At 34.4% G+C, this 21,488-nt stretch overlaps 1 protein-coding gene across 1 annotated transcript in view; it reads left to right on the top strand.

The window, feature by feature from the left end:
* LOC127558978 (histone H2B subacrosomal variant-like) overlaps positions 1-20,131 on the top strand; it is a 31,403-nt gene extending 11,272 nt beyond the window's left edge. Inside the window, exon 2 of the mRNA XM_051992414.1 lies at positions 19,976-20,131. The gene's annotated coding sequence lies outside the window, so the exon portion shown is untranslated. The remainder of the gene's footprint in view (positions 1-19,975) is intronic.
* Positions 20,132-21,488: the final 1,357 nt, after the last annotated feature.

Here is a 21,488-nt window from a genome sequence, read left to right as displayed (position 1 = left end):
GTGGAAAAGTGAAGGAGGCAGAAAAGGGCCACAAGGGTGGTCAGAGAGTCTGGAATCTGGCGTCTTCTCTTGTGTCTGTGGCTGAGAGAGCCTTCTGTGTCTGAGACTCCCTTAAATACCTCAGTACGATTACATCATTACATCACTACAACACACTGAGCATCCATGACATCACCATTATCTCACACTGAGTAGGTGCTGTACTATTAGCACCATGCTGACCTAGATTCAAATACACCTTTTCAGAGCTCAAGCCCTCTACAGTGACTCTTAGAGTTCAGGACAGAGAGGTAGATGAGAGGAGTCAAATGGAACAAAGATACAATATTAGGAAGATAGAGTGCCTATGTGCTTCTAAATGTGGCAAGAGTACAGAGTAAAAGAAATGTAGATGATTACTGGAGTCCCACCTGGGCCCAGCGGGGCATGATTTATGGAGGAAAGTAGCCACAGGTACCTCAGCAAAGCTCAGTATTTTTCTCAGTACATAATATATAATGATGAAATGTGCTCACCAAGTGGACAGACACCTCCTACTAGGTAGACACTAAGCCAGGAAATCAAAACTCTTTAGGTATACAGTTTAACCAATTGTAAATCAAGATTATAGACTATGGCAGAGGTTGGACACCTATAGCATGCTGCTCATGTAGTCCACATCATTCCCAAGGACAGCCAAACCAGATTAAAATGAAATTGGAAAATATTTAACAAGATAATATATCATATTTTTAACACTGTCAATACTGTGACTATTATGGTAGGGATCCTTGTGTGTACAGTTTAGTGGCTCCCATTTCTATTTGAGTTTGACACCACTGCTTTATAGCATTCCTTGATCTCCCACTAGAATTATCTTGTCCAAAAATTTCTTTCAGGTTTGATTATACATCATATAAGTTGTAAACTTTCCATATTAGTAAATACTTTAAGTTTATTTTGGGGAGAGTACCAACTATTTTTTAGTATACCACCAAGTTTAATAAATACCTTAACTTAGCTTAAAGCTAATGGCTGATTTTTAATTGGGAAACACTTGTTAAGGCTTGTGTACTCAATAGCTATTTATAAAATAATCCCTAGAACCTAAAGTAGCAGCTGCCCCCTCTGGGTCCCAAGTTCTAGGTTTAATTGGAAGTAGCAGAGAATCAGAAAGGGATGCTATTATGTAAAAAATTCTGCATAAAGATCCTATAAGACCAAATTGGTTCACCTGTAGTAGAATCTAGTAGATTTTAAAACCATAGATTTTAAGCTATAAAGGGACCTTAGAAATCATCTAACTCTCATTTTACAGATGAGGAAAAAATGAGCCTCAATAAAGTTAATATCACAGGTAAAATCATTAACAATTAAACATATAAGTTCTGGGATTTGAAGTGAACCATTTGATTAAAAATTCAATTCTCCTTCCAACACATCAGACTTGCTGTGTACCCTCTTTGTGTCCTTAAGTCTTGTCTTCAGGAACTTAGTCTTTTTTGCTATAACTACAAAGTTATATGCTCTTTAAAAACGTTATAGAGAGAAGAATGGAAATTGATGGCGATGACAAGTGTCTGATCTGGGGCAAAGTAAAAGTTGTGGAGAAAAGCAAAAATTTCATAAGCAGTGGTCAAAATCTAAGTAGAGAGAATAATAATGTAGGAGTTGGTAACACCCAGGAAGAGAGAAAGAAGTGGAAGATCTGCAGGTAGAAGTATAAGAAAAGGCCAAAGGGGGCTTCTTAAATTCATGTAATCTAAAAAAAAAATTTTTTTAAATCATAAAATTTTCATTAAAAAATTCTTAACATTTAGTGAGAGTGGTGCTGTATCTATTTTTTTTTTGTACACCTAATACAATACAATAGAAGAAGAAACTAGATTGCTTCCAAGAATTTTGCAAAGGACTATCAAGGGCAAAATGGGGAATCAGGCTTGTACTTGGCCCCAGATGGAATTCTAAGAGAAAAAGGTAAGATTTTCTTTTTTTTCCCCAAAGATCAATTTCTTTTTTATTTTTCTTTTGGTGTTATACACGTATATTAACTTTTTAAATACACATTTCTTTATGAATCATGTTGGGAGAGAAAAATCAAAACAAAAGGGAAAAAACATGAGGGGAAAAAACAGAAAAAAAAATGAACATACCATATATTGATTGCCATTCAATCTTTATAGTTCTCTTTCTGGATGCAGATGGCGTTTTCTATCCAAAGTTTTATTGGGATTGCCTTGGATCACTGAACTACTGAGAAGAACCAAGTCTTTTATAGTTATCATCACACAATCTTTATTGTTACTTATTATTCCTGGCTCTGCCTGTTTCACTCAATATCAGTTTGTGTAAATCTTTCCAGGCCTTTCTAAAATCAGTTTGTCCACCATTTTGGGTAGAAGAATTTTCTTTTACCTTTATATACCATAACTTGTTCAGTCATTCCCCAATTGATCGGCATCTACTCATTTTTCAAATTTTTGTCACAACAAAAAGAGCTGCTACAAACAATTTTGTACATGTGGGTCCTTTTCTCTCCTTTATGATTTCCTTAGCATACAAACCCAGTAATTGTACTGCTGGGTCAAAGGGTATGCAAGTTTGACAACCCTTTAGGCATAGTTCCAAGTATAGTTGGATCATTTCACAACTCCGCCAACAATGCACTGGTGTCCCAGTTTTCCCACATCTCCAACATTTATCATTTTTTCCTGTCATCTTAGCCAATCTGAGAGGTGTGTATAGCAGTATCTTATATATTACTATATTATTTTAAATTTGCATTTCTCTAATCAAGAGTGATTTAGAGTATTTTTTCATCTGACTAGAAATGGCTTTAATTTCATTATCTAAAATTGTCTGTTCATATCCTTTGATCATTTATCAATTGGGAAATGATTTGTATTCTTATAAATTTGATACAGGTTTTTATATATTTTAGAAATGAAGCCTTTATCAGAAATACTGGCTATAAAATATTCTCCCCAGTTTTGTACTTCCCTTTTAATTTTTTTTTTTGTGTAAAACCTTTTTAATGTAATTGAAATTGTCCATTTTTTTCATAATGTTCTCTAATTCTTTTTTAGTTATAAATTCCTCACTTCTGCAAAGATCTGATAAGCAAACTGTCCGTTGCTCTCCTAATTTGCTACTGGTATCACCCTTTATGCCCAAATCATGTTCTCATTTTGACCTTATTTTAGTATGGGGTATGAGATATGTATGTCTATGTTGAGTTTCTGACATTATTTTCCAATTTTCCCAGCAATTTTTGTGAAATACTGAGTTCTTATCCCAGAAGCTGGAGTTTGGAGGTTTATCAAATACTAAATTACTGTAGTCATTGATTATTGTGTCATGTATATCTAACCTATTACACTGGTCCACACCATTTCTTAGCCAGTACCAAATGGTTTTGATGATGAGTAGTGCTTTATAAAAGAGTTTTAGATCTAGTGCTACTAGGCCACCATTCTTTGTAATTTTTTTTTCATTAATTCCCTTGATATTTTTATCCTTTTTTCTTCCAAATGCATTTTGTAATTTTTTTCTAGATCTATAAAATAATTTGTTGGCAGTTTGATTGGTATAGCACTGAACAAGTAGGCAGAATTGTCATTTTTACTATATTAGCTCAGACTACCCATGAGCAATCGATATTTTTCCAATTGCATTTAGATCTGACTTTGTATTAGAAATATTTTATAATCGTGTCCATATAGTTCCTGGGTTTATCTTGGCAGGTAGGTGCCTAAATATTTTATTTTGTCTGGATTATTTTTAATGGAATTTTTCCTTATATATTATTACTGGACTTTGTCAGTAAATTATAGAAATGCCAATGATTTTTGTGGGTTTATCATATATCCTGTAACACTGCTAAAGTTAACTATTTCAAGTAGGGTTTTGGATGATTTTTTTAGGATTCTCTTAAGTATATCATCACATCATCTGCAAAGAGTAATAATTTTATCTCCTCATTGCCTATTGTAATTCCTTTAATTTTCTTTTCTTATTGCTAAAGCCAATTTCTAGCACAATATTGAATAATAGTGGTGATAATGTATAATGATGAAATTATAATATGATAATGGGCATTCTTGTATCATCTCTGATCTTATTGAGAATGTGTTCAACTTCTCTCCATTATAAATGTCTGTGTTTGATGATTTTTAGATGATGTTTCTTATTATTTTAAGGAAAAATTCCTTCATCACCATGTTCTCTAGTGTTTTTAATAGGAATGGGTGCTGTTTTATCAAAAGTTGTTTCTCCATCTATGGATTATCAAATGATTTCTGTGGTTTTGTTATTGATATGGTCAATTTCTGATATTGAACCAATCCTTCATTCCTGGTATAAGTCCCACTTGGAAATAATATATTATCTTGCTTTCTGATAAGTTGCTGTAATCTCTTTGCTAATGTTTTATTTTAAAATTTTGCATCGATATTCATCAGGGAGATTGTTGTGTAATTTTCTTTCTCTGTTTGGGCTCTTCTTGGTTTAGGTATCAATATCATATTTGTGTTATAGAAGAATTTGGTAGGACTCCTTCTTTATGTATTTTTCCAAATAGTTTACATAGTATTGGAATTAATTGTTCTTTAAATGTTTGGTAGAATTCACTTGTAAATCTATCTGGTCCTGAAGATTTTTTTCATAAGGAGTTCACTGATGGCTTATTCGACTTCTTTTTTTCTAAAATGGAACTATTTAAGTAATTTACTTCCTCTTCTGTTAATCTGGGCAGTTAAAATTTTTGTAAATATTCATCCATTCCTATTAGATTGTCAGACTTGCTTAGCATACAGTTGGGCAAATTAGCTCCTAATTATTGCTTTAATTTCTTTTTTCATTAGTGGTAAGTTCACCCTTTTCATTTTTGATGCTGGTAATTTGATGTTTTCATTACCTTTTTCTAATCAAATTAATCAAAGGTTTATCTATTTTGGTTGATTTTTTCATAAAATCAACTCTTAGTTTTATTAGTTCAACAGTCATCTTTGTTTCAACTTTATTAATCTCTCCTTTCAGAATTTCTAATTTGGTATTTAGTTGAGAGTTTTAATTTGTTCTTTTTCTAGCTTTTTAGTTGCACAACCAATTCATTAATCATCTTTTTTTCCCTATTTTATTCATGTAACTATTTAGAGATATAAAATTTCCCCTAAGAACAGCTTTTGGCTCATCCCATAGATTTTGGAGTGTTCTCTCATTATTGTCATTCTTTTGGATGAAATTATTGTTTCTGGGATTTGATGTTTGATCCACTCATTATTTAGGATTAGATTTAATTTCCAATTGGTTTTTAGTCTATCTTTTCCTTTTCCCCCGACCCTTTATTGAATATAATTGTTACTGTGTTGTGATCTAAAAAGGAGAAAGCATTCACTATTTCTGCTTTTCTACATTTGATTATGCAATAAATGGAATTTTTATGCCCTAATATATGTTCAATTTTGGTGTAAATGTCATGTTGTGTTGAGAAAAAGTTATAATTTCTTTTTGTTTTCTCCACAGAATTATTATATCTAGTTTTTTTGTTTGGTTGGTTTTTTTTTTTTTGGGGGGGGGGGATTCTATTAACTTTTCCTAGTTTCTTTCTTCTTTATTTTGTGGTTAGATTTGTCTTAACTCTGAGAGGGGAAGGTTGAGGGTCCCCGACTAAATAGTTTTGCTGTCTATTTCTTCCTATAACTGACTTATTATCTAAGAATTTGGATACTTTACCACTTGGTGCATATACATGATGTAGTTTCCTTCTTATCTCTTTTAATTAGATCTATTTTTGCTTTTGCTTTATCTGAAATTAGAATTACCATCCCTGCTTTTCTTACTTCAACTGAAGCACAACAATTCTGCTCCAGCCTTTTACTCTTACTCTGTATATATCTCTGTTTCAGATGTTTCTTGTAAACCACATATTGTAAGATTTCAATCTACTCTCCTATTCACTTTTGTTTTATGGGAGCATTCATCCCATTTACATTTAGTTATGATTACCAGCTCTCTATTTCCCTCAATCTTATTTTCTCCCCTCTATACTTTTGCTCTTTCTTCCCTGTCCCTCCTTTGTAGTGTTTTGTTTTTAACCACAGCACCTGTCCTACCTTTTCTTACTCCTTTCTCCTAGTGTTTCTGCCCTCCCTTTTATCCAGGTCCTCCCTTTTCTTTTTCCTTTCTCCTCCTACTTCTTTAATAGGGTAAGATAAATTTCTATACCCAACTGAGTGATTTATTCTCTTTGAGCCAAAATTGATGAGATTAAGCTTCAGACTAGAATGCTCAATCTCCCTTGTTTCCCTCTATTGTAATAGGTCTTTTTGTGCCTCTTCATTTAATCTAAGCTTCAGACAATGCTCATATCCCTCCCTTCTTTCCCTCTCTTATAATAGGTCTTTAGTATCTCTTCATGTAATCTAATTTGTCCCCATATACTTCCTTTTCTCCCAGTATAATCCTTTTTCCCCATTAATGTCTTTTTTTTATTTAATTACATCAGAATCCATTCACAACCACACCCTCTATCCATGTATGCCCCGTCCCTTCTTCTTCTCCCAGTACAATCCTTTTTCCATCCTTAATGGCTTTTTCTTTGATATTATTACATCAGCGTCCATTCATAACCGTACTCTTCATTCATGTATGCCCCCTCTAATTGCCTCTAAAGAAGATACAGTTCTCAGCAGTTACAGATATCATTTTCCCATTTAGGGATGTAAACTGTTTAACTTTTAAATAATGTATATTCTTTTTTACACCCTCCATAATACATTATGCTCCTTCTAATTGCCCCAATAACAGATACAGTTCTCAAGAGTTACAGATATCATTTTCCCATCTAGGCATGTAAACAGTTTTAACTTTTTAAATAATATATTCTTTTCCCTGTTTACCTTTCTATTCTTCTCTTGAGTCTTATGTTTGAAAATCAAATTTTCTATTTAGTTCTGTTTTGTTTTTTTATAGAAGTGATTGAAAGTCTCTTACTTCATTGAAGATCCATCATCTCCTCTGAAAGATGATGCTCAGTCTTACTGAGGATTTAATCCTTGGTTGTATCCCCAGTCCTTTGCCTTCTAGAATATGGTATTACAGGTCCTCCAACCTTTTATTGTAGAAACTCACATATCCTGAGTAGTCCTGACTGTTGCTCCTTGATGCCTGAAGTTCTTTTGTCTAGCATCTTGCAGTATTTTTCCTTGAGATTATGGTTCTGGAGTTTTGCAGCAATGTTCCTTAGGGTTTTCCTTGTGGGATCTCTTTCTGGAGATAATCAGTGGATTCATTCAATGACTTATTTCTCCCTCTTTTTCTAGTATATCAGGGCAGTTTTCCTTGATGATATCTTGAAGAATACTATCTAGGTTCTTTTTTTGGCCAGGCCTTTAGGTAGACTGATAATTTTGAAATTGTCTCTTTTGTATCTATTTTTCAAGTTGGCCATTTTCCCAATGAAATGTTTTATATTTTCTTTCATTTTTTCATTCTTTTTAGTTTGTTTGACTGATTCTTGTCAATGACTCTATAGGGTCATCACTCTGAGGCTTCCATTTGCCCTATTTAATGTGTGAGTTCTTCTTTTTTCCTACTTAATTCTATTTTTCAAGACAGTTTTCTTCAGTGCATTTTTTTTTTCATTTGACCAATTGTATTTTTTAAGAAATTGTTTTCTTCAGTCAATTTTTTCCCTTTTCCAAGCTGTTGAGACTCTTGCATACTCCTTTTTTCTCATATTTTCTTCTACCTCTCTTATTTGCCTTTTTAAATTTTTTATGAGCACTTCCAAGAAGCCTCTTTGGGCTTTCATATCCCTCTGAGATGGTGGACATTTTGTCCTCGTCTGATTTATTGTTTTGATTTTTCCCTGTCACCACAGTAGCTTTCTATGGTTAAGGTTCCTTTCTGTTTCTTGCTCATTTTCTTTCCTTTTTTTTTTTTTTTTTTTTTGTATTATCTCTTTTGTGGTGGTTGAGCTCTGCTCCTGGGGTAAAGGGGGCAATGCCCCAAGCATCCTGTGTAGCACTGAGCCATGGCTTTGAGCACAGGGGCCCCTTGGGTTTGGGTCTTGCACACAGCAGGAGGTAGCCCTACCTGCTCTTTCCAGGAAACATCCTGGTTTCCCAGAATTTCCCTTCTGAGCTGGGACTGCCCCACTGGTCTGCTCTGCTACTGAGCCAGGACTGAGAGTCTCAGTTGCTGATCTGCTATGTTTAAGACCCCTAATTGGCTTTCTTAGACTCTGCTGGGCTGAACACCACTTTCACCCCAATAAGACTGACATTTCTTGAAGTTCTTTCCATCTATCTTGAGCTTTAAGGGTTTCATTCTATCAGATTCCATTCAGATTCCTGGTTTCATGTGGTTTTGGAGGGAACCTGGGAGAGCTCGGGCAGCTTCCTGGCTTCACTCCACCATCTTGGCTCTCTCCCTGGAACTTAAAAAGGTAAGATTTTCAAAGTCTGATCTTTTTTTTATTGTTTTTTGTCCTTCATTCTTGAAGAGGGAATGCTATGATGTGCAAGTGAATTGAATTAAAGTAAGGGAGGGCTGGGCATGGCCACTTGACTCATTTTCCCCTCCAGAACCATCTGGGTCCATGGCCAAATACGGATCAGAACTATAGGAGATGGCCCTGGATGCAGTGGGAGACTTGGCCTTTTTATTAAGCTAAGATCTTCAACATGTCTCAATTTGACTGAGAGGCCATTCAGTGATTGAGGATAGGTGGCAACTGAGGCAAAGATTCACCTTTTGAATGCCTTTTTTACTTAATGAAAAAAAAATCTAAATAAATGAATCAGGGAGGGTAAGACCCCTCAGAATTTCTGGCCAAAGCAGGAATGACTGCTATTTACATTGAGTCAATCAGGACCCAAACGATGATCAAATGGGGCTTGGCCCACCTATTGTTGGCTAATCAGTGAGAATCAGCCTGGTTTTGGTTTTAAGCATGGCCTTAAGAAGGAAATCTAACTCGTAAACCCCCAGATATCTTAGGAGAAAGACAATGGTTGTGGGGGAGGTATGGGGATAGAATCTTCCTTACAGGAATGACCAGCAGGATGAATACAGGGAGGACTGGCGAGACTTACATGAACTGATGCTAAGTGAAAAGAGCAGAGCCAGGAGATCATTATATACCTCAACAATGATACTGTATGAGGATGTATTCTGATGGAAGTGGATCTCTTTGATAAAGAGAGCTAATTCAGTTTCAATTGATCAAGGATGGACAGAAGCAGCTACACCCAAAGAAAGAACACTGGGAGATGAATATAAACTGCTTGCATTTTTGTTTTTCTTCCCGGATTATTTATACCTTCTGAATCCAATTCTTCCTGTGCAACAAGAGAACTGTTCGGTTCTGCACACGTATATTGTATCCAGGATATATTGTAACCTATTCAACATGTAAAGGATTGCTTGCCATCTGGGGGAGGGGGTGGAGGGAGGGAGGGGAAAATCGGAACAGAAGTGAGTGCAAGGGATAATGTTGTAAAAAATTACCCTGGCATGAGTTCTATCAATAAAAAGTTATTAAAAAAAAAAAAAAAAGAATCTTTCTTCCAGTTGAAATTATCTGAAAATAGAATGGACTCTGTTAGAAGATTTGGAAAATTTTCCTGTAGACTTCAAGCAAGGGTTGAAAGATCATTTGTTAATATTAGAGAGTGGATTTTTTTTTTTTTAATTAAAGCTTTTTATTTTCAAAACATGCATGGATGATTTTTCAACACTGACCCCTGCAAAACCTTGTGTTCCAAATTTTCCCCCTTTCCCCCTACTCCCTCTCCACAGATGGCAAGTAATCTATGTTAAATGTTAAATCCAATATATGCATACATATTTATATAATTATCTTGACTGCATAAGAAAAATGAGATCAAAAAGGAAAAGAAATGAAAAAGAAAATAAAATGCAAGCAAACAACAAAAACAGTGAAAATGCTATGTTGTGATCCACACTCAGTTCCCACTGTACTCTCTGGGTATAGATATTCTCTTCATCACAAGATCAGTCACTGGAACTGGCCATGTTCATCAGAATTGATCATTGTACAATCTTGCTATTGTTGTGTACAGCATCTCCTAGTTCTGCACATTTCACTCAGCATCACTTCATGCAAGTGAGAGAGAGGATTCTTTTAATAAAGTTCCTGCACAGATTGAACCTATGATAAGCGGCTGAGGATTCACTCACAATTTTTTTTTTCCCTTGGGTAACAAGAATCTCCTATAAATGTGTTCATGCTGCTATTATGAGAACATCGGGAACTAATACATTTTTAACAGTGGAAATGACATAAAAATAGAGGAGATTTTATCATCTTTGCAGCAAACTATGTATTTTATGACTATGTATGTAGTTTTATGTATGTATGTATTTTATGACTATGTATATGTAGTCTTATGACTAAAAATTATGAGAGTCTTCCATCTGACTTTGTGGCTGAAATCTTCCTATATGTTCCTCCCCCATTAGAATGTGAGCTCCTCTAGAGCAAAGGCTGTCTTTCTGTTTTTATGCTCAGCACTTAGCACAATGCTTACATAGTAATCTTTTAATAAATGTTCATTCATTCATGAGCAGACCTCCATTCAAGATTTCTTTTTCTTTTTAACTTGTAAATTTATTTTATTTTTAATTTATGAAGCAAAGCAAACATTTCCATAACATAGTTTTTAAAAGATAATTGCACATGAAACTGCAAATCTCTTATGTACAACTTTAGCTATTCCTTTTAAATATGTAAATAAAATATTTTAAATATTCCTTTTTAAATATTTAAAAAAGTTATGCTAATTTCTTTTTTCTTTTCCCCCCAACAAAGATTTCCAAAGCATGTTTCCCACAAGCATTTTAATTTTTCAGTCTACTATCCCTTCCAAATTCATTCTAGCTAAACCCATTGAGCACTCTAAACTCTTCTATAATCCCTTAAACTGATTCATCATATTCCCCATATTCACACTTTCACATCTCTTCCTCTTTTCTCAAGAATTAACCCCTGCTACTTAACACTCAACAGAAAATCTGCCTCTTTTTTACTAAAAATATTAGTTATCTGACATTGAGCTGAAACTCTCTCAACTTCCCATCTCAAAGTAAAAACTTACCTCCATGCACTTACCCTATTCATTCCTGTCATCCAAATCAGTTTGCATAATACTTTACCCATACCTGAATAAAAATATCCCTCAATGATTGATTACCAATTGGTTAATTGAATCAATTAATCTAGCTTTTACTTGGAGATGTCCAGTACACCAACTACTTCGCAAGCAATCCAATCTAACTTCAGAGAACTGAAATTATTCAGGAATTCTTCCTTGCCTTGAGCACACATTTGTGTGTCTATAATTTCCATTCACCACCTGCTCTTGATTCTGTCTCCTGGGGCCAACCAGATTCAAAGCGAATGTCTCTTCCTCTAAAAACCTGATGGACTCAGTTTACTGAGTGACATCATCTCCCCTGATTTTGTACATCCCCATCAGTACAACAAAAAATCCTAGTACTGTATCAGGGAACATGGTAGTAACATCAGCCATTTATGAAATGTTTAAATGAAATTAACTTAGACACTATGGTGAAAATAGATCTTTTATGTTGCAGAAATGGGAGAACTCAGCGTTGCATTACCACACTGCAGCAAACTCTACTATTTCTACAGTATAAATAATAGGTTCTTGTCCTCAGGCTACGCTGACTGTTAAACATATGATAACAAACTGCTCCAGATTAAGTGTCATCTCTGTGCCCACACGTGCTGTTCCATTGTAAATTGCTCAAATTAAACAGTTCTCTCTCCAAGTAGGATATTCAGACTTCAAGTAAGAATAGTTTCCATTTCAAAGGAAAAAAATAACATCAGAAATAGTAGCCAATAATGCCTTATATGAAATTTCAAAGCCCCGCTTTCACCTTAGTGCCCGCTTAGCTTTCATCACCCACATCTGGACTGGACTCATACCTCTCCACTACCACTGGGTCATCTACATCTACATCTTCCCCTTCCCACAACTAAAAGTGACCTCTCTAGATTCAAGTTTGTCATAACATTGTTATCTGAACTTCTCTTTTGTACTTAATACTTATGTCACTCTCCCCTATAGAAAACATTAAATTTTGTTACCTATTTTCTCTCTTCCTCCCATCTCTTTGTCTCTTTATGTATATATATATATATATATATATATATATATATATATATATATACATACATATGTATTCGTGTGTGTGTCTATATATATATATATTTTATGTATGTATATGTGTGTATATTTATATATATTATATCACTAAGAATGATGGACAAAAATATAAATTTTTTTTGTCTCAAAGACAGAAAATTGCTTCCTCCTTTATACCAAATGTGTTTTTAAAAAACAATATTTTTGGTTAATATGGAAATATATTTTACATGATTTCACATGTATAATGGATCTCATATTTACTGCTTTCTCAATGAGTCAAGGAGGGGCTGGAGGGAGGGAAAGAATTTGAAACTCATTAAAAAAAGGATGTTTAAAAATAAAAATAAAATATACAAAATTTGATTGAACCAATGTTTTCAAAATTAATTTGCCTACATAATATTTTTAGTCCTAAATATACATTGGTAAAAGTCATGAATATTGTCTGGGAGATCTGGAGATGCTACATCTTTAAGATAATAGAGTTTGGGGAAAATTTGGGAGTGAAATTTTAAAAAAAAACCTATCTAGATGTAAAAAATTCATCACACATGATATGCATATAGTTTCATGCTTCATATTTTCATTGAATGATTATCTTACTTTTTAAACATCACAAGTATATAAATTTGTAACTATTTACAATTTAAATGAATTTCAAATTGAATGAAACTCAAAATGTGTTTATTAGCTATTTTCTATGCTCATTTCCATTCTTTGCCATTCACTTTTATATAATATATTCACTTACATATACCTGTATACATACACATACACACACGAGTGTATTTTCCTTTTTATAAGGTATGCACTGTTTTGTACTACTTCTTAGCATATATCATGTCTTTATAAGTTCAATGACACTAGATTTTCTTTTTCACACAGAACCCCTTTTCATACTGTGTAGACAGAATACCAAGACTTTATGGAAAATAATTTGTGAAATAATAATGTGTAAAATTCATCACTATGAATGTGTGACACTTCATATCAGAGTAATATTTAGCACAAGCTTCACTAAGTTTTTGAACAGTCACTGTAAGAGGACCAAAGAAGCCCAGTTAATCATAATTTCACAGTAATTGGTCAGATGGTGAAGACAACATCAGAAAGCTTAAAGCACTTGTGTTTAGAGCTGAAAGGAAACTTGAAGTCATCTGGGAGAGCACATTAATTTTACAGATGAAAAAACTCATCTCAGGGTTAAATGACCTTGCCCAAAATCACAAACAGAGGTAGTAAGTCAAGAAGTCAAGAGTCAATTCTGATTCCTCTGACTCTTGTAGTAAACCGCAAAAGAATGATCCTCTGTGAAGAAGAAACAGTGTTTTAAAAACATATTATTTCAAATCCAGAATGAGGGCAATCTAAGGAGGAGGGAAATAAACATAAGTACCTACTATGCCAGGCACTGTGCTAAGCACTTTACAATATTATCTCGTTTGATCCTCACAACAGCCTTGTGAGGTAAGTGCTATAATTTTCCTCATTTTACTATTGAGGAAACTGAGGCAGACAGAGGATAAGTCACACAATTGGGAAGTGTCTCAGACTAGGTTTGGCCAAGTCTCCCTGACTTGAGATCATGTTCTATCCACTGCACACCCAGATGCCTTCTGAATGATGACAAAGACAAAAACCCACTATCCAAAATTCTCCCTACGGATAATGGTGAAATAAAAGTTTGTGGCTCTCTTCTTTTCTCCAAGTTTTTCTGACACTCAACAAAAAAATCTAGGCAAATATCACAATTTGTAGTTGACTTTCAAAGATGCTTAATAATTGTAGCCCTTCAGACACTTCACAATTGTAGCCCTGCAGCTTATTTAATCACTGTGGAAGAAATAATCAACTGTTGGCAAATGGCGATTGTCCTTAGGGCCCTTCCTGATGTGGGGCATCCAGGGGACTGAGGGTGAGCCCTTGAGGCCAGAATGAAGAGAAAAAGACAAGAGGGAGACTGATGTGGGGGAGGAAGGCAGCCATCCTAAAGCTACAAAGACGGAAAATAGTATGTTGAGTCTAAAAAACAGCTAGCAAACTAATTTGTTTGAAAAGTGAATTTGCGTGATGAAATAATACAAAACAAGTAAGTCAGAGCTGGATTGTAAAGGGCTTTAAATACTGAGTTGTTTATCCTAAAGTCTGTTGGATCCAGGAAGCTTTTGGAGCAAGAGAATAACATGGTCTTTGTCTTAGTGCGGTATTAGTTTGGAGTGACATGACTAATCTTTGTCTTGGTGATGTATTAGTATGACAACTGTACAAAAGATGGATTTTTGAAGGAAAGAATTGGGGAAAAAAATTGGGAGGCTAGTGAGTCATAGATTCATAGATACAGATCTAGAAGGGACTTAAAAACCATCTCATCCTAGCCAGAGGCAATAAGGTAGCAATGACCATACAAGCAGATTAAAGGAAGATGAAGGAACTGTTTTAAAGAATCAACAAGACTTGTCAACTAATACTGTACTAGAGGAAGAAGCAGGCAAAGGATGACTCTTAAAATTATGGATCATGCCTGACAGTGACACACTCAGTAGAAATAGGGAAATTTAGATGGATTGGGGGCAGGATGAAAAGATTAAGAGGAAAGATGATGCATCCTATTTTAAGCATGCTGATTTTGAGATGTCAATACGACATCTGGAGGGAGATGTCCAGCAAGAATAGTTAGTAATATGAATCTGAAGTTCAAAAAAATAATTAGTGTTGGATATATGGAGCTAAGAATCATCTATAAAGAGAAAATATTTGAACTAATAAGAGCTAATATGGTCATCAATGAGACAAGAAATGAGAAGGCCCACCTTGGGAACACACCTACTCTTATTGGGCAGGAATAAACAGCAAAGGAAGAAGCAAAACAAAGCAGGTTTTCAGAAGCCAAAAGAGGAAAGTGTCTCCTAAAAGAGAAAGAAGATAGTATTTCAAAAATATTAAGCAAGTATCAAAGAATGAAAATTCAGAAATGACCATTGGACCTAACAGTTGATTATTGGCAACTTTGGAGAGGACAAATTCAGTAGAGTGCTATGGTTGGAAGCTAAATTAGATAAAAAGATAAGAAAAGAGATCATAGGTTCAGGGATAGAAGGAACCTCAAAGGCTATCTAGTCCAGTCTCATTTCATTTTATAGATGACAAATCTTTGATAAAGAGACATTAGGTGATTTGTGCAAGTTCATACAGATAGAAAGTATCAGAGGAAGAATTTGGGTCCTGGTCCTTTGCCTCTAAAACCAATATGCTAGTGTCTAATCATTGGTATTTGAGAAGACAGTTATGCTTTGTACTTCTTAGGTGAGCACGTTCATTCGACTCCATCATAAAGAAAATTGAGCAGGACTTTTGTTATGGAATGCAGCCAGGTGATTTGCTTCCCAATCCTACCATTTTGGGACTGTTATGCTTTTGATTGTTATATCCCTGAAAGGCCTCTCTTTTCCTTGGATGTCCTCAAGTCATCCTACGGGCATAGCCAGCAGCTTCTCATTCATTCAAGCAAGAGCCTCGAAAACATATACAAGAAGAAATTCTTTTTTTATCACTCCTCATAACCTGCCATGCCACACAGGTGAGTGATTCACAGACTTTTAAGAATTTAAGTTTGCCTGATCCCACATCATTCTCCTATGAGAAATGAACACTGGGAATGGCAAGCAAATGACTAAAGAATGGGGTATTTTTTAAATGTTTGAAAAAGCACAAAGCACTTAATCCAGTAACTCATAGTCACAAAGCCCTCACATTTCCATCATCTCCCATGATCTTTAGGTGGGCAGGACAAATATTGTTTTAATTTTATAAATAAGAAACTGACAGATCCAGGGGGTTAAAGGGACTTGTACCCCCAAGTCACACAGCTTATCAGTGACTCGATCCCAGGTTTTCTGAGACCAAGGCCAATATGCTTATGAGACTAAACAGTGCTGCTCCCATCACACTTCTGTTTTCCAGTGTAACACACAGCCTTGGACATCAATTATCAAATAATTTACCAAATTAATTACTTGGTAAATTTCCCAAAATTTATGCCAAATTATTTACCAAATGAAAGTCTTTTTTAATCAATTGTTATTTCTTCATCAATTGTTCATCACTGTTACTACTATATGTTAGCCGTCAGCTTCCCTCCCTCTGGATTATTAATGGGCCCTTGTCTGGGAAAGCAGGCCTTCCCTGCAGCTCAGCTGATGTCACTCATCATTACTCCAACAATCGATTCCCTCACTCCATTTCCCCACAGCTTTCCTAGTTTGCCATGCTCTCCCACCATTCTCTAAAGCTGCCTCCAGCTTTTTCCCAGCATCCCGCGGAAAAGATATGCTTCTGTTGCCCCAGCTAGAAACCCAGCTCACCCTCCCGCTTCCCCTTCACTCCCAACAACAGCAGGCCTTCACAGCTTCCTGAGCACATTTGCTAGTGCCTGCTGCAAACCATATTCTACAGCACACAGCAGAATTTAAAATACTATAATAATATCTTTTACTCCCACAGTGTGCTGTCACTGAAAACATCGTTGAGAAAGGCACTACTAGTTGTCAATCAACAAAAGAGATGGCTTGCACAAAGTGAATTTTACTGTGTTTTTTAAAAATGTATATATACATATTTATACAAATTTTGTATACATAAAATGTACACACACACACACACACACACACACACATTTATATAGTGTTTTATAAAAGGCAAGGAGAAATACTTGCATTTTTGTCTTTTCTCTCACTTCTTTCATGGATTATATTCAAGGCCGTATGGAACTTCAAATATTTTCTCACTCAAAAATCTCATTTTTCATTTTAGCAATGAGGACACTGAGGTTCAGATAGGTTATGACTTGTCCACAGAGCTAAAAAGGCACAAATGTGGGATTTTAGGCCCTATTCTCTTGAATACTGCATCATCCTACTTCTCCTTCTCTTCCCTTTCTTTGATCAGATTTGATATTTATAAAGCAGCATAGTGCCTGGCATATAGTAGGTATTTAATAAAAGCATTTTTCCTTCCCACTTCCCCCATTTTATTTGTGTGTGAATGTATAAAGAATGGATCAGCTAAAATAATGATTAGAAAATGAGAATACTAAAAGAAATAGATCCCTGAGGCTATTAAAAAGGAATGAAATGAGAAGTGGATTGGGAATATTTAGTCAATGGCTCATATCAGTGGAATAATTGAACATAGTTTCATCTCCTCAGTAGCCCTCCTCTAATAATTTATTTGGCAAGGAGATAACCCTAGGGTCTCCCCTCACAATAGAGCCTTGCACATAGTAGGCCTTTAATAAACGTTGAATTGTTCAATTGAAGGATACTCCAGTAGAGTATTAGGTCACACAAACTCCAACAAGCTACTGAACTAGAAGGGTTTTAAACCTGGGACAGATAGCAGACTCTCTCTGTGTCTATATGGTGCAAGGACTCTTCCAGGTCCAAATCATTTTTGTGTGTCTTGGACCCATTTAGCAAGTTTGATTAAGTTATGAATTCTTTTCTCAGAATGTTTTTAAATGTATGAAGTAAAATACACAAGCAGCTAATTACATTGAAATATGACTATCAAATTTTTTTTAATAATTTCACAAACTCCAGACTAAGGGGTCTTGATTTCTAGATAATATAAAGAAAATGTACTAAAGTACAAAGTGGTTGAAATATATATTATTGTATCAATTCAATCATCCAAACATACATCTATTAAGCACTTCTTACAAGGCATCATGCTAAATTCTGAAACTACAAAGACAAAAATGAAATTAAGCTTTTTCTGAAGGAGTATACATTCTGGGGGGAGGCAGGATAAGGGGTTGTGTATGGAACAAAAGAAAACACAACTCAAGAGAGAGAAAGATAGTCATCATAAAGTCTTGTTGTGGAGGAAAAGGCACCCAAGTTGAGCCTTGAATAGAGCTAAGGATTCTAAGAAGTAGAGTTGTGAAGGCAATATATTCTAGGCAAAAGGAGCAGTTTGTTCAGTTGTACAGAGATGAGATATAACCTTTAATTTCAGGAAATGACTGGTAGGCCAATTGACTATAAAGTAAAAGTACATAAAGAAGAAGAATATGAAATATGTCTAGAAAGGTAGATATGGTTTGACCAAGGAAGAGCACATCAGAATTATGGGGTGTATATCTAAGGAGGGAACACGAGAGCTATATTCAGAAATTCCAAGGGCTGCCATGTAGGAATAGATTGAATTCTGCATGGCCCTAGGGAAAAGAACTAGGAGCAATAACTAAAAGTTGGCTCCAGAAAAGAAAGAATTTTCTAACAATTAAAGGTATACAAAGTGGATGGCCTGGGATAGTGAGGGGAAATTCACCTTATGACCATATGAGGTCTTGCAGCAAAACATTGAATATATTATAGAAAGGAGTCTTCCTCAAATTGAACTAACTGGCCTCAGATTTCTCCTCTAACTTTGAGATTCTGTAATTCAGATTTAAAAAATGTTACAAAGCAAAGGAGAGACTCCACGAGATATTCCATGAGAAGTCTCCCACCAAGTTGATAATTAGTCATTAATGGCCTATACTAGGATATGGAAATTCAACCACTTCTGACTAATTACATACATGATTCACACCCCTTCACCTTGTCCAAAGAATATGAGAAGAAACTTTTTCAAATGCTTTCTTGGTAGCTAAGTCAACTAGTCTACTTTATAGCATTCTCCGACTTGGCCAAACTATTAACACTGTCAAAAAATGAATGAGGCTAATCCAGAATAATTTTTTTCTTAATAAAAAATTCTTTTTTCATAGTAATCATCACTGCCATCCCTTTAGTAATTAATGTCTTCCAAAAATTTCTCAAAGATATTAATAATTCTGAAATGGAACAATTGTATTTGTTTTCTTTTTTTAATTGAAAATTTTGTCCTTTTCCAGTCTTGTTATACTCTTTCCATTCGCCACAATTTTTCAATTGAAACTCTACTAGCCTATAAAATACAATATACAAATGCCACCTTTTCCAGGAAGTCTTCCTTAATTTTGTCAATCAGTAATTAGAGAAGGAGAATGGTGGACAGTAAATAGTACAGTGCTGCCAACAAGTCTATCAAGTACCATCCAAGTGCTAGAGATGGTGCCATTTGATTTCTTCCATATTGATTAGGGTGTGAGGTCTTTGTTATCAGTAAAAGTTCCCTTGTATAATTGCTTTTTCTGTAGTTGAACCAATGGAAAAAGGAACAAAAGGAATCATCTGGAAAAATGAATTCCATGAGACAAATGAATATTTAAAAGCTTAAAAATTCATCTCATCAAAACATTCAGTACCTTGATGTAATTCTCCTCTAAAAAATAAACACATTGTTTTGAATAAAATAATAGTTTGGTTTTTTTTTTTCCTCTGTTCCGTTCCTTGTTTGTTTTTCTCAGCTGTTTGCTTAACATAAAGATTTTTTTCTTGTATGCATTTTTGGAACAATACACCATTTCTTCAAATATAATCTTTCAATTTGTTTCTAATTCTAAATTTGAAATAATCACATTCATCTCTAAAGCAACAGGCTTGCTATCATCACCACAGATTTGGAACTCTATATTAAGATAAAGCCTTAATATGACTAAGGAAAAAGAAAATTTTAGTAAAGAATTCATCTGAGGAAATGACTAAGGATATAAGAATGATTGATGTGGTTTTGTTCTTAAGTATTTGTTTTGACTTTAATGAAAATGGCTTTCAATCAGTAACAACTGTTTTTCCCTTATTTGGGCCCCAAATCTATTTTGGTCTTCACAGCCTTGTATTTTTATTTTTCTTATCTTCAATTTATAGGCATGAGAAGAGATGGCTTCACTTGGGGATGGAAATAAAGAAGCAAGGTGAAAGGAGCAATCAAGAAACCCACATTCTATGTCTGTTAATTTGCCCCTGGTGGCTAATCATCTAAGGTGTCAAAAAAAAGATGGTCATTACTTCAAAAAACTTTAATTTGTTCTTCTAATTTATTTCTATTGAAGAAAGCATGAAATTATCCCCAGACCTTCATAACAGAAGGAAGAGAGTCATGGAGGGCCTATTTAGGCCAGGGAATCCTGACCATTTCCTTTTTTGCCTTATTCCTTATTTTCATAACTTTGTTCTAACATTTTTTTCTTTTTACTTATTAGATAATTCTAGCTGTGATAAAATTGTTTTTGAGGTGTTGTTATATTTTTTTAAACTAAGTATTTGAAATCTAATTTAGAAATTTCACAACCTTTTTAAAATTTGCTGCTAATAGTATAAGGAAACAACATTTCTTTGGAATCAACAAACATTCTGGTGACCTCTCAGGTTCATTTAAATTTACATCCAAAGGTAATAAAACCCAGCACCCTAGTTTTTTAAAGTTCATGATCAAAAGATAAATTACATGTTTGTAAATAAAACTAAAACAGCACAATGAAGATAGAACATATAATTAGAAATAAAGAGATCTGGGTCCTAATTCTGCCTAACCTACTAACTAGTTCTTTGTCTTTGGGTAACTCACCCATTTGAACTTCTGATTCTAAAATAAATGAAAGGGTTTAAATACTCCTGTGGGAGAGCTAGGTAAGTCCTACTAAAAGGTAAATAAGAAAGAAAATATAGAGATAAAAAAATTGTAACAAGATTAGACTTAGCTGAATGGGAATACTATGAGTATACATATTTCTTCATGTCTTATTGTCTTTATAAAAATTCATCATGTACTGGGACATAAAAGCTAATGTAAAAGGAAGATGTAATAAGCCTTGTTTACAATTCATAATTCAGTAAAATCAGTAATGATCAAAGGAGACATGGGCAAGCAGTATAGACTGAAGACTAAGAATTGCCATCCTGAAGAATAATTAGGTTAAAGAAAAAAAAAATCACAGAAATAATAAATAATTATGTCAAAGATAAAGAATAAAAAGGAAATGTCACACACACTTTTGGGACCCAGTTAAATTAGTCCTCAGGAGAAAACTTTTATCTATGAAACCTTATTTTATCAAAATAGAAAAAGACACTTCACCAATGAAGTGAGCACACGATTAAAAATACAAAAAGATAAACATATCTATATGTATATAGATAGACATAGATATATTTATATCTATAAAATAAGTATAGAAAAAGAAATCTTGAAAATGAGGAAAAATAGAGAAACTAAAATACCAAAGACAAACTAATAAAGGAAAAGGCAAAGCTGGAAAAAAATTAACGAGTTCTATAAAGCATTACACCACATGATCAAGAAAAGGAGAGGAAATTCAAATCATCAAAATAAAAGAATAAAATTCACAGTGAAATGGGAAAGAATAAAAAGAATTACCAA

This window comes from Antechinus flavipes, chromosome 1, assembly GCF_016432865.1.
Source record: "Antechinus flavipes isolate AdamAnt ecotype Samford, QLD, Australia chromosome 1, AdamAnt_v2, whole genome shotgun sequence".
In the NCBI taxonomy this organism is placed as follows: Eukaryota; Metazoa; Chordata; class Mammalia; order Dasyuromorphia; family Dasyuridae; genus Antechinus; species Antechinus flavipes.
This window is presented reverse-complemented; position numbering and strand designations above follow the sequence as displayed.